We start from the raw sequence: 12874 nt of genomic DNA on the forward strand, positions 1-12874 counted from the left end.
TTCTTCTTTCTTTCTTGTTGCTCATTATTGTAAAAGAAAAGAAAGCTTCTCATCTGGCCCATCAGTCATACTCAAATGCAGTTTCACTTTCATTAATAAAACAATTGTTTTTAAGAGTGAGAGCTCATATTTTCCTTCTGGCTCCATCAGCTGCTTTTTAAAAAACATTTCCTAACAAGTGAAAGCACAGAGCAACATTGGGGGGGGGGGATTTTTCCCCAGGAAGTCCCATGCAGCATATATCCGTTGAAGGCTGGGGTCCTATTGCATATTTACTGTACTATGGAATAAGCCTCAGTGAACCTATGGGGAATTCCTTCTCAATGAAAATACACTGGATCCGATAGATGCACACCACGCCACACTCATACATATGCATGCACACACTTAATAGTCTGGTGTGCATCTGATGAAATGAGCTGTGCTCCAAGGAAGCAAAAACGTGCTGCTCTTTTAAGATGCCACAAGACTCTTCGTTTGGGCTTTGCGCAGAGAACAGGGGGAAATTAAAGCCTAGCCATTTTCTTTACAGCCTGAAATGCTTTATTTGATTAGTTTATTTCAGATTGCTGGAAAGCCGGGTCCTCTGTTTCCCAGAGGTCCCCTGCAATGCATCAAGCTGCAGTTTCCGCGTCCCTTCTTTTCCCCTGCCCTCCTCCCGGGCGCGCCACCCCGTTTGTACCCAGCGGCCATCCTGGCCCCTCGGATCGCTCACCTGGCCGCCTCTACTGTTTTGCCTCCCTCACTTCAGCGCTTCCGGGAGGCTGCCATGCAAATCTGACGTCTCCAAACCCCGTGAGCCACCGAGGCCGGGGAAAGGGAAGGGGCGGAGCAACCTCCGCTTCCGCGCCAGTGACGTCGCGGCGGCGGCGGCGGCGGCTCCCATTCATGCTCGCCGCCCGCAAGAGGGAAGGAAAGCAGGAAGGGGTTTTCCCTTGGCTCTGGCATTCTGAGCTTCTTCAGTTGTTAGCTGGTGTGCGAGGCAGAAGGAAGGAAAAGTCGCCCGGGGAAATTATTTTAGCCATTTCATAAGATCTAACACACCGCTTGATATTTAACACCCCTCAAAGCCGCTTACAAAAAAACCAAAACAAAACAAACAAAAAAACAAATTTGTTATAAATGGATAATTTTAGTTATTTATTACCAGCGCTTTTTTTCTTTAAAAAAAGTTTAGGGGCACTCTCATTTTGACTCAAGAAAATCGAGGAAAACAAATACAGTAAATGGACAAAAGTACAAAGATTCACAAAATGTTTAGGGGTATGCGTACCCCCAGAAAAAAAACACTGTTTATTGCTATATGTAATACATGGGCGTAGCCAATATTTTTAATAGGTCTTTTGTTGGGGGGCTCAGAACCTCAGCTTGCTATGTATTTTTATTGCTTTTTATTTATTTTGGGGGCCAGCTGCCCCTCCCTGCTCCCCCCTTGGCTACGCCCATGATATAATACACCGCTCTTCATCTGAGGAACGCAGGGAGGTTTGCACTGTAAAAGCACAAAAATACACAAAAGTATCTAGCAGACAATCACAGCCCCCACAAACACACATACAGAGGCCATTGATTTTAGAGGCCATTGATTGTTTAATTAGTCCAAGGCTTGGGGGGAAATGTTTTCAGCTTGCGCCTAATGATAAGTAATGAAGGTGGCAGGTGAGCCACCCTGACAATAAAATAAGAAAAATAATAATTTAAGACTTGAAAAGTTGAAACAACAATAGACTGGGATATGAGGTATACCTCTTCAAAATAAATTGGAGAATTATATTCAAGTTTTATATATTTAAAAAGGAAAGGGGCAAGAGAGATGTTGGGCTCATTTATTTCCATGCAAAAATGAACTGTGCTTTTGTTATGGTAGAAACCCTTTCCCCCTTGGCAAGGCAGACATTTGAGTGGTGAAGTTTACCCATGATTATCTGTAAAGTTGTAATTTCTGCCTGCCACACTAGAACAAAAGATAAGGCCCAGGGCATTTCTGAAGCAGTGGCTTATATTCATTAAAGCTTATATGTACCAGGCAAATGGGAAGAGAAAGAAATGGGCTGCTCAGAATTGGACTGTTTATTGCAATGCAAAGCAATGCAATCAGTTTATTTGAATTTTTATCCCTTATAAAGATTGCATTTATCCCTCACCAAGCAGTTCAAATCAGTGTCTGTTTATTTATGTATGAATACACGGCCTCTCGATCTGTGATTCCACAGATGGCTAGCTGTATGGTTTCGGTCGTGTTTGTAGACGTGTACATACATATGCAATAATGTAACAAAATCCACAGTAAAACAGAACAGATAAAGCAATCAGCCTCATTAAAACCAAATATTATTTAACAAAAATATATCTACCTGCTTCCAATACATAAAAATGGTGGAGGCTGACAGACAAATAGGGAGAGGAGTTCCTAGAGAAATAGGGAGAGGAGTTCCTAGAGAAAAGGCCCTGCTCCTCATTGTTCCCCACCATGCCTTAGATGGTAGGGGCTCCCTTGGGAAGATCTTGGTAGTCAGGCCCCCTGAAAGTTACACTTTTTAGCACTACATGAAGTTCTATTTCTTTTACCTTCACAGCACGCCAGCAGAGCAGGTTAGGCTGAGAAACAGTGGGTGAGAGCTAACTAAATAATACTCTTGAGTGGACCCATTGAAATAATACACTTAATAATGGGTCTACCCTGAGTGAAACAAATGTTGGATATCACCCAGTGGTTGGCCTTCCCAATGATCTTCATGATATAATAGGGTTTCTCTAGTCCATATGCAGCACTCAATCCACAACCTTTTTAAAAAAAAAAAAACTATCATTACTTTATAACCTAAGGTTGCAGTCCTACACTTATATATAAGAAACTGATGCCGAAATCCAGCATTGCTTGAGCTCTGCAAGTGCAGCTTTCTCCTGACTGAAATGCAGAGTGTTTGAGAACCAGGACATTTGCAGGGAAACCAAAATGCTTGTTTACCAAGCTATCGTACTACCAACTTTACTGTATGCTTGTGAAACAAGGACCACTTATAAACGCCATCTCCAACTCCTTGAAAGATTCCATCAATGGTGTTTATCTGGAAAAAAATACATATCACTTGGGAAGACAGGCAAACCACTGCCAGTGTACTGGAAGAAATAAAGATCACCAGTGTCAAAGCAATGATTCTTCCAACATCAACTTCATTGGACTGGTCATGTTGTTCAGATGCTTGATTATCATTTTCCGAAGCAACTGCTCTAGTCCCAACTCAAGAATGGAAAGCGAAATACCGGTGGACAACAAAAGAGGTTTACAGATGCTCTCTAGGCAAATCTAAAAAAAAATGTAACGTAAGTACTGATAACTGGGAAACACTGGCCTGTGAGCGCTCCAACTGGAGAAGAGCCTTTACCAAAGGTGTCATGAACTTTGAAGAAGCACGAACTCAGGGCGAAAAGGAGAAACAAGCTAAGAAGAAGACATGTTTGGCAAACCCTCACTGTGATCAACTCCCACCCGGAAACCTATGTCCCCACTGTGGAAGGATGTGTGGATCCAGAATTGGCCTCCACAGTCCTTACGGACTCGCTGTTAAGACCGTGCTCATGGAAGACAATCTTACTCAGCTCCGAGTGATTGCCAAAGAAGAAGATGATGAGACTAAACCCTTCAAGAACTGGATGAAACTTGTTTCTGAGCAAACGTGTAGGATTAATGTTGCAGCCTGCACATAGTGATGTTTTTTTACCCATCATTTTTGTAAGCTACAGTTGTGGCTGTGTTGGTCTGAAGCAAATGAAAAATAGACCTGATTGTTTCTTTGAATTTGTAGAGGTGGGATTCCCACACACACACAGTGCAGAGGGGGGCACTGAACATGACTCCACCCCCCCCCCATGATTGGCATTGTCTGGTTTATAAATATCCAAATAGGCGTAAGGAAGCAAAAAACCAATCATAGCTGCTCTGTATGTTTCCCCATGTGTCTGCTCCTCATAATTTGCTGCAAATGGACATATTTGTGGGGCAGTGCAAAACAGGAAGCAGGCCTTGCTGCTAGTTCAAAATCAAGTAAGCAACTTAGACCTGGTTTGCCTTTGATGACAATCAAATGTTTGCAGATTCTTCCTATCCACCAGCATCAATTTTATTTGTATGTTGCCTTTCCACAAAATGATTCCTGCTCGAAGCAACAACAAAAAAAGCAAAGATACATGTCTAAAGCAACTATTGCAAAAACAATTCCAAAACAGGACAAAACAGCAACATAATAGCAAATATGAAAAAAACATGAAAAAACCAATTTTCAGCACCATAAATATAACAAGATTATATTAACAGGATAGAAGTAGCAACAAATAACAAGGGAGCTTGACAGTTTCAACTTGAACCCAGAAACACCCCTCCTATTATGTCTCTCTCCTGCAACAGCTTCTTATAAGACCCAAAGGCAGTGGGTAGGATAAAGTAGCCTGAAGCATCCCGCTCATTTTGTAATGACATCTCATTTTGCAGCAACTTGCAAGACTTCCAGGGACGTGATCTTGCTCCTAGTATTGATGCCCCACAAGGACCTATAATGCTGCCTGATCTAATGTTTACATGTTCATTCAAATATTGTCATTTTATTTTTCTAATAAAAGTATAGAAGCCATAGGCATGTATCCAGCATTCCCTGCCCACTAGTGCAAGGACCCTTGCACTAGCAGACTGGGGAGTTTTAATTTTACACTACAGAGATATCCAATGCAACAGTTGCACAGGCAGAACTGTGTGCAGCAGGTTGCGCCATCTCACCTATAACAAAGCTACCAGGAACCTGCTTGTGCATTATCTTGCTTAACAACATTCTGCTGGAGTAAAAAAAATTGGCAGCAGAATACGTCCTGCTAAGTGACTTCAACTTAGTGCTACATTGGATACACTGTTTTCCTTGCATCTCAGCAGATACCAGTTTTCAGTTTCAGCCCTCTCCTCCCATCCAAATCCATATAGCCTCAAAATGACAGGCATAATTACTGCAAAATCTGATATATTTCCCCTGATTGTTCCCTCAAGTATAAGAGCTTGCCAGTTTATTTAGCCTCGAGCACATTTTCACAGGTGGCTTTTTGCTTAGCCCCCTTTAAAAAAGGGAGTTTGTTACAGATGACCACTGCTATAGGATTGCAAAGGGAACTGCTATGACTGAAGGTAAAAGGATTTGTGGTGCAGGATTTTTTGGATAATTGCTTCCAGGTTAGAGCGTGTTTGCTGCAGTCTGGGGTTACCCACAGGAGTTGCAGCATGGCTTGTAGAGTAATATAATCATGTGGCTTGCAGCAGCCCCCAGTTTATAACTGCCAAGGGAAGGCACAGCAGATCATCTGCTTGGTTTTATTGCTAACAGGCTAAATCTGGGAGGAATTTCCCTTCATCCATCAAGTGAGCAGCAAGTGCAAGAGAATTTTATGGTACTATGATTGTAAAGTTTGATCTATTGATGCCTAGGGGGTGGTTCATTTGGTTTTTGTGTTTTTGTTTTAAAAATTGACTTAACCTGAAGTCACAGCTAAATATTATTAATGAAGTTACATACATTTATGAACTGTGCTTTTCACAAATACTGCGAAAGAATTGTATGGGGCTGCAAAATATGAGAATATTTGTTACCTTATTAGTTTTTAACAATTCCATTGTTAATAATTTCAGCGAATTTGATGGATAGTGTTAATATTGGAGCTGCTTAACAAAGGTTAAAGACAGGGGCTCAGTTTCAAGAAAATGCATCACCACAAGACCAGGACATAATTGCCAAAATATATACAGTATATATATATATATATATATATATATATATATATATATATATATAAAATAATAATAATAATAATTTATTTTTATACCCCACCCATCTGGCTGAGTTTCCCCAGCCACTTTGGGTGGCTTCCAGTCGAGTGTTATATGCAGTTTTGTATAAAGTTGCTTATTCTACTTTGTATGTATATATGCAAATATGGAAATAATTACTGTAATTTAAATGGAAATGCAATTCATCTCAACACAGTGAGGCAGGTGATCTGTGTACCTGTTCAACCTGCTCTTCAGATGCTAGCTGTTGATGGGCTACTTCAAAGCCCCTGCTCTTTTGTAGTTCTTTATTGGACTTGGACCAGACAGCCCTTCAAGTAGAAAACACCTTCAAAGAGAGAATATTCCTTTGTAAAGTAGAACATGTGGCCACCCCAGAAATCAGACATCCCTGCCCCTCTTCTCTGGACTGCTAAATTTAGTCCAGTCAGGAAACAGGACATAGTGAAGTCAAAATGGACCCAGTAAGTCTAAAATGAATAACCAGATTTTGCTCCTCTACAGGCAGAGTTGGAAAGAAAAGACAAACCAGCACACTGCATGATAGTGTCAGGACATCATGCTTTCTGATCACTCAAACTCCCAGGCAAGAAGAAGGTAAAACTTCACTACCCTTAAGCAACAACAGGAAGTAACTAATGCTTGCTCACAAATAGTTGGGAGTGAGGAATATGATCCCCGTTCCATGAGCAATACAGCTTTTTGCTTATGAAACACCAGATCTGGAAACTGTGGTAGTTCCACAGTAAGGAAGAAATCCCAAATCCAGTTTAAGGGCTCCTTCAAATAACCTGTTTACTTACCATTCATCCTGACTTGTTTACCCAAAACATACGCAGAGGTTAGATTATCTCCAGCCTTATTTGAGCATTCATTCTGGTTTGTTTGAAAGGTGATTATACAACACTGACCCTGAGTTGCTTATACATCTTCATGTTGCTCATTCATTTGTCCCACAGTTTTCAGTGCATTTCCTCATCACTTTCCTAACTGCAATGAGTTGGATGTTTTGTTTCATTGCCTTAAAAAAATGTGGATTAAAGTATTATTTTGCCCTGGTACAACTAATCCACTTTAAGGGCACAAACCTAAATTTCCCCTACATGCTTGAATACTTCCTGCAAAATAGTGACAGCCTAGAAACAACCGGAGACATGCAGAATTTTTATCTAGTGGAAACAAATGAAATCATCTTAAATTACATAGTTAAAATGCACAAAACCACAAGAAACAACTGAGGAAGGAGTCTTACTGAAAACATTAGATTAGTACTTCTTACACTTTGTTGTAATCAACCAACATTTACTCAGAGATGATCCATTTAAATCAATAAATCTAAGTGAGCCAAAGCCATTAATTTCAATGGGTGTACTCTGAGTCAGAGTTGGCTACAACCTTGCATTCTTAACTTTGGTCTTGGCACTACTTCTCATCCAGTCTCTAGATGCAGGATGGGGAGCCTGTGGTCCCCTAGTCACCATTGGACTATAACTCCCATAATTCCTGACCATTGGCTAGATTGGGGCTGATGGGAGCTAGTGTCCAAACACTAACCATCCCTGTTCTACAACTTTGTTTAACAGAATTCACAGTAAAAATGAAGTGAAACAGATATGGATACAAAAGGCTACTTACAATGTCTGTAAGCAGCTTTCAACGTGATTCATTTTCTCAATGTACAGCACTTTTGTGCAGCAAATAACAATACTATGCAAGCCCATTTCCTTGGAACAGCCAGTGAACCATGTTATGAGTTCATGTTCTCCAGACGGGGGGCAGGGAACCCAAACAAATATGGAAATATCTTATACATTTCTATAAATAATGCAGACCGCAATGTATCTAATGGTCTCACGGACATCTCAAACATTTGGATTCCGAAATCTAACTGCTCATCTAAACAGAAATGCTATTTACGCAAGTCTACAGTTACACTCGGAAGGTCACAAGCTGGGTTTGCACAAGTGGGAGCTGTGGGTCTGAGTTCTTTGTAGCAGATGGAGAGATGGATAGGACAGCTTTCTGTTCCTGGAGGAAACATTCTGTTTTCTCTCCTTCCTTCGGTAATAAAAGGAGCTGTGGCTCCCATTGCTATTTGTGAAGGGAAGGGCCTTAGTTTTAGTCCCTCTCCCACACAGCAGCAAAGGGCAATTGGCATGGTAAGACCCTTGCAGGAAGTGAGATTTCCGTAATTGCCTATTGGCTGTTATTTATTTAAGGCATTTAGATGCTGCCCATTAGCCAAAAAGGCTCTTTGGGTAGCTTATGGATATCAGTTCTAAAGCAGTTCCCTCAAGTCCATAATCTAAAACAGACAAAAGACTTGTGGAAAAGGAAGAGGAGGAAGGAAGGAAAAGCAAGCTAAAGCTCAAGTTCAAGTTACTGTTCTTATTAATGCAGTTATATAGTTCTGTCCATGCATATCCTGGCTGTCTAGAATAGCAACAGCCCCTCTATGATGCCTGTAGAAATTCTGTTTTCCCCTTGATAAACAGGAGTTTTTTCCCATGCATGGAAGCCTTCCTCTCGCGAATCAGATCCAGGAGCCAGGCAAGGAGGACGCAACAGTTCCTGTTAAACCTCCGGTTCTCAAATTCTAGGGGATAGAGAAGGGAGTTCAAGTTTCTCCTCAATGGATCCTCCAGATCAGTTTTCATGATGGTCAAATCAGGAAACTGAGAATGTATGGGGAGGCCTTCTTCTGCTCTTTCAGTGTTGAATGGCAAGGAAGAGGTACATGGCAAACACCACCTCTTTCTGGCTAGTTTTAGCTTTTCCCTGTGACCCACCATACATAAAACACCTTGCGGACCACTGTGGTCTTGTTGTCAGATTTGTAATAGCACGCTCTCCTACATGAAGCTAGAAATGTGTGAACTATATTAGGATACACTACAGATTTCCAGCACAAGCCTAACCATGGCTGTTGTGACGTGAATTCAGTAGGTAAGTGAGGTGAGTATTGCAGCCCAAGGCCCTACAGTTACAGCAGGGCTTAACTACAATGTACTTCTTACGTATAGTACTTAGTTGTTAAGAATACACACACACCCTGCCTTTCCAATAAAACATTGCTCAAGACAGGCAGCTGAAAAGAAAAAAAGAAAATTCAGCACAAAAACACAATCAATGCTTCGTAAAAAAATTCACGCCAAAGGAATACACAGCACAGAAAACAAAGATGGCACGAATGCATTTGGAGATGAGGGCAGGTGATAAGAGGCAAGGGAGGCAAAGCATCACATTCTTTTACTATTTCTCCTCTCTCAACAATACAATCCTATTTCTGCCTACTAAAAATCCCCACTGAGTTCCGTGTGTGTAGTGCTGCAGCCCAAACACACACACCTCTCCAGTGGGTATAGGATTGCAGCCTAAATCCCCCTCCTAAATCTGCTTTTTCCTGGAATTGCGGCCATCTGGCTTTTGTTACTTGCATATGCAAGTTAATGTGGAGTTCCGCCTTTTATATCAACATTGCATTAAGACTGTCACTTAAAATAAATGTAGCTGACCCTCCCTCCTTCTTCTTCTTCTTCTTCTTCTTCTTCTTCTTCTTCTTCTTCTTCTTCTTCTTCTTCATTATTCATTATTCTTCATCATAATCACCCCTCTCCTTATTCTTCTGACATGTTGCTCATGACCTTGATTCAGTGAAAGGAATTCTGGATCTCCATGGTTTAGGGAAATGTTCAGGACAGCTGGTCAAATCAGATGTTAGATTTTATCGAAGCTTCTAAATGATTGCTGGATGCAGTCTTTATGGCTAACAGATAGCTCCAAACACACCCTAAAATTGACGTTTCTTTTAAATGTCTGTACTGTTTGTTGCTTAGAAGAAAACTGGAATGTCCCTAGTGCATCAAATACTTAGAAATAAAGCTGTCTGGATAGTTCTCCTCTGGTCAGAGCAGTTGAAAGCAGTAAATTGATATTGCTCCCTCTTGTGACCTGTGTGTCCCCTGTTCATTCGAACCAGCATATCAGGCAATGGTTTTTATTGGAAACATTTTTAAAAAAATATATGCACAATTTGGTTCTAGTTGACCTATGTCTGCAATAGGAGCTGAGCTTGTCCCCACTTCTCTCTTCTTCAAGCCTACTCCAGCCCTGTGGATTCCTGTAGGAGCAAGACTTCTCCAGCTTCCTTTCCCTTGTCTTCTCTCCCTATCCTTTTCAGCCACATTTCCTGTTTTCCTCATATTAGTCAGGATCTTGCAGGGAGCACAAGCCAATATGTTGTCCTACAAGGCGGAGGTAGTTAATGTGGTGCCCTCCACATGCTGTGGAACCATCAGCCCCAGCCAGTGCAGCTGATACTCGGGAATCATGGGAGTTGTAGTCCAAAACATCTGGAGGACACCATGTTGGTTACCTCTTTTATGAGGAAAGCTCTTTCTATCTTTGAACTGCATGAGAAAGATTCTAAAGCACCCAGGGTGTTCCTTGGAATTTGGCTGAATGGATGCCTTATTAAGGGCCTGACCCTGTGGGTATTTCCCAGAAAACAGAGGCAGCGCTAACCAACTCTTTGTGTTGGAAGAGCCAACCATCTAATCAACTAAACTGCTGCCAGGAACCCATATACAGCCATAACATCACACCTGCAGGTCACAGTGAAACTCAAGAACCTCCTTAGTCTCCCCTCCTCAGGACTCGTAATTATTGGCGTCTCATTCATTGCTCCTTTCTGTACCTTTCTCACTTCTCAAATTTTCCTGTCTTCACATAATCTAATCCCCAGTCATTTGCATACAAGAATTCCCCCTTGTGTGTTTAGGTTTCATCAGCAGTCCTGCCAGTTTCCACACACCTGCCCTGCTCCAGATAAGGCAACTTTTCACTCTCCATCTGCTTCTATCTCTGTATTAGTAACTGAGTAAACATAAGCTAATGGTCCAGCCAACATAGGTATGTGTAGCTTGGGTATTAACTTGGAACAACTAACCTTTTTGCTGTTTCATATTCTGACCAAAGTCCAGTCTCTTGAGCCTCCATTTTCTTGAGCAAGGTGATTCTTGCCCTCCTTGAAGCCTGAGAGAGGCCCAGACCTGTCCTCTAGTTTTCTCACGTGAGGTCAGTACATAATTCCCATCAAACCCCCACAAGAAACTCAGGGAAAATCCAGGCATTAATTAACATCAACATCACCATCTTCCTCTGATCCTGGAGGGTGTCTACCACTCACCCTCCACTCCCTGAAAGGAGTCAGTTTACCTGCCAAACATGAGAGGAACTCAGAAGGTGGGTCAGAGGGACCCAGGTATCACTCAACCCAATGTGGGTGGGAGAGTCCTTCAAAGAAAACAATGGCACACAAGACTTTGTCCCAGACTCTCACATCTGGTTCTGTCGTCTCCTTCCTACCATCCTACCATTGGGGTCCACCATCCATCACTGACCATCAGGAAGCCTGCAACTAACTGACTATGCTTGCTGCTTTGCTTTTGAGGAGGCCAGAACACTGTATTGTAAGTAAATAGCTTAGGATCTGTCAGGTTTGATCCACAGAGCTCAAATGTTTCAGTATTCTCTTTTGTCCATTTGCCTTCTTCCTTTCCTTCTCTAATAATAATAATAATAATAATTTTTTATTTATACCTGCTCCACATAATCAATCACATAACATGGTGTACACACACCATTTAAATTGGATTTTGGATTGTCTGCTTTAACTAAAGGAATGCACCTACTGGGAGCAGTAGATGCACGAACATATATAAATGAGCAGAAGAGCCCATTCAATCTACAGTCCTATTTAGAATGAGCAAAATTTAGAATTGGCATGAATGATTTGTATAGCTGTAAATGAGAACTATTCGAAAGCTTGCTGAGATTAATTTTCTTCCTGGTGACCTTATTCTTGGTTATAGTTGAATAATGTATGGTTAATGTTTTAAATACCAGAGTGTGGGATGAGATTTGCAATGAAGCCAAGGATAATTTGATATTAATTTTGGGGTGTTTAGTAGGAGCTTCAATAATCTAAAAGCCATCCTCTGTGCATAATGTAAAATATTTAATAATTAATTTATCAAACCTATTATATTTAAATATTTAGACTAGGAAATTACTACTTAGAACATTTTGATCTTGACTATGCCTGATGGCTCATTTTTATTTTTTATTTTTTTAGTTCAGTAATTGAAAGACATGATTCCTCACCTTTGCAACATGGGTTTGGAATCTGGAGCTGCACTTTTTCCATTTCATTTGGATCATATTATTTAAGAAAACAGGATATGACATCAGAAGGTACTAATGCCTGTCATATGACAGAGGATGTTACCCTTTTGTTATCCTACCCATAACAGGAAATAAACACCCCCTTATCACGACTCCTAAATGTTGTACCTTCGTCACTATTCCAAATCTCATTTCCCACATTTCCAAACATATGTTTTTAAATATATATATGTATATATCCCAACCCTATCTCTGTATCTGATGCAGGCTGTTTCCAAACACCACCCTCCAAAGTCAACAGAGAGAAAGAGAGAGAGAGAATTCACAAATATTTTTTTAAGTGCTAGGGAGAGAAATCACTAAAGATTTATCATGTAGCAAGGCTATATATGTCTATTGTATATATCTATCCAGATGGACTTTGACACTACTCCCTTTTCTTTTTTTATAGCCCTTTTATTACTTCAAAGAGAGATCTGAAAACATGCAACCAGTGATATCACTAGAGATATGCAGAATCCAGACTAAGGGCTGCGCTGGGCCAGAGGGTAAAAAGAATTGGTGTTCCACACAGATCCTTGTCATGCTGTCTTAATTATTTATTACACCTGAGCACAGCTCTTCTTACAAAGAACTCAGAACAGCTTCCATTCGGTTGCCTGCATGTCTGCCATCCAGAAACTGCCCAAGGCCAGACTTCAGCAGATGGGTTGCAGTCATATGTCTTCAGACCTCTCTCACAGCTAACCCAATGTGTCTGCCATCATATCCCATTATATCCCACATATTTCCACTGTCCTCCAGGCTAGTATTTACATCCTCTTTCCATTCTAAAACTGCTGCCTCCTTTTACCGTTCATTACA

At 41.1% G+C, this 12874-nt stretch overlaps 1 protein-coding gene across 1 annotated transcript in view; it reads right to left on the minus strand.

Moving 5' to 3' along the window:
- Positions 1-839, minus strand: part of XPNPEP1 (X-prolyl aminopeptidase 1) — a 35970-nt gene extending 35131 nt beyond the window's left edge. Inside the window, exon 1 of the mRNA XM_083616639.1 lies at positions 716-839. The gene's annotated coding sequence lies outside the window, so the exon portion shown is untranslated. The remainder of the gene's footprint in view (positions 1-715) is intronic.
- Between the last annotated feature and the right edge of the window lie 12035 nt (positions 840-12874).

This window comes from Podarcis filfolensis (assembly GCF_964270895.1).
Source record: "Podarcis filfolensis genome assembly, chromosome: 5".
Taxonomy (NCBI): domain Eukaryota; kingdom Metazoa; phylum Chordata; class Lepidosauria; order Squamata; family Lacertidae; genus Podarcis; species Podarcis filfolensis.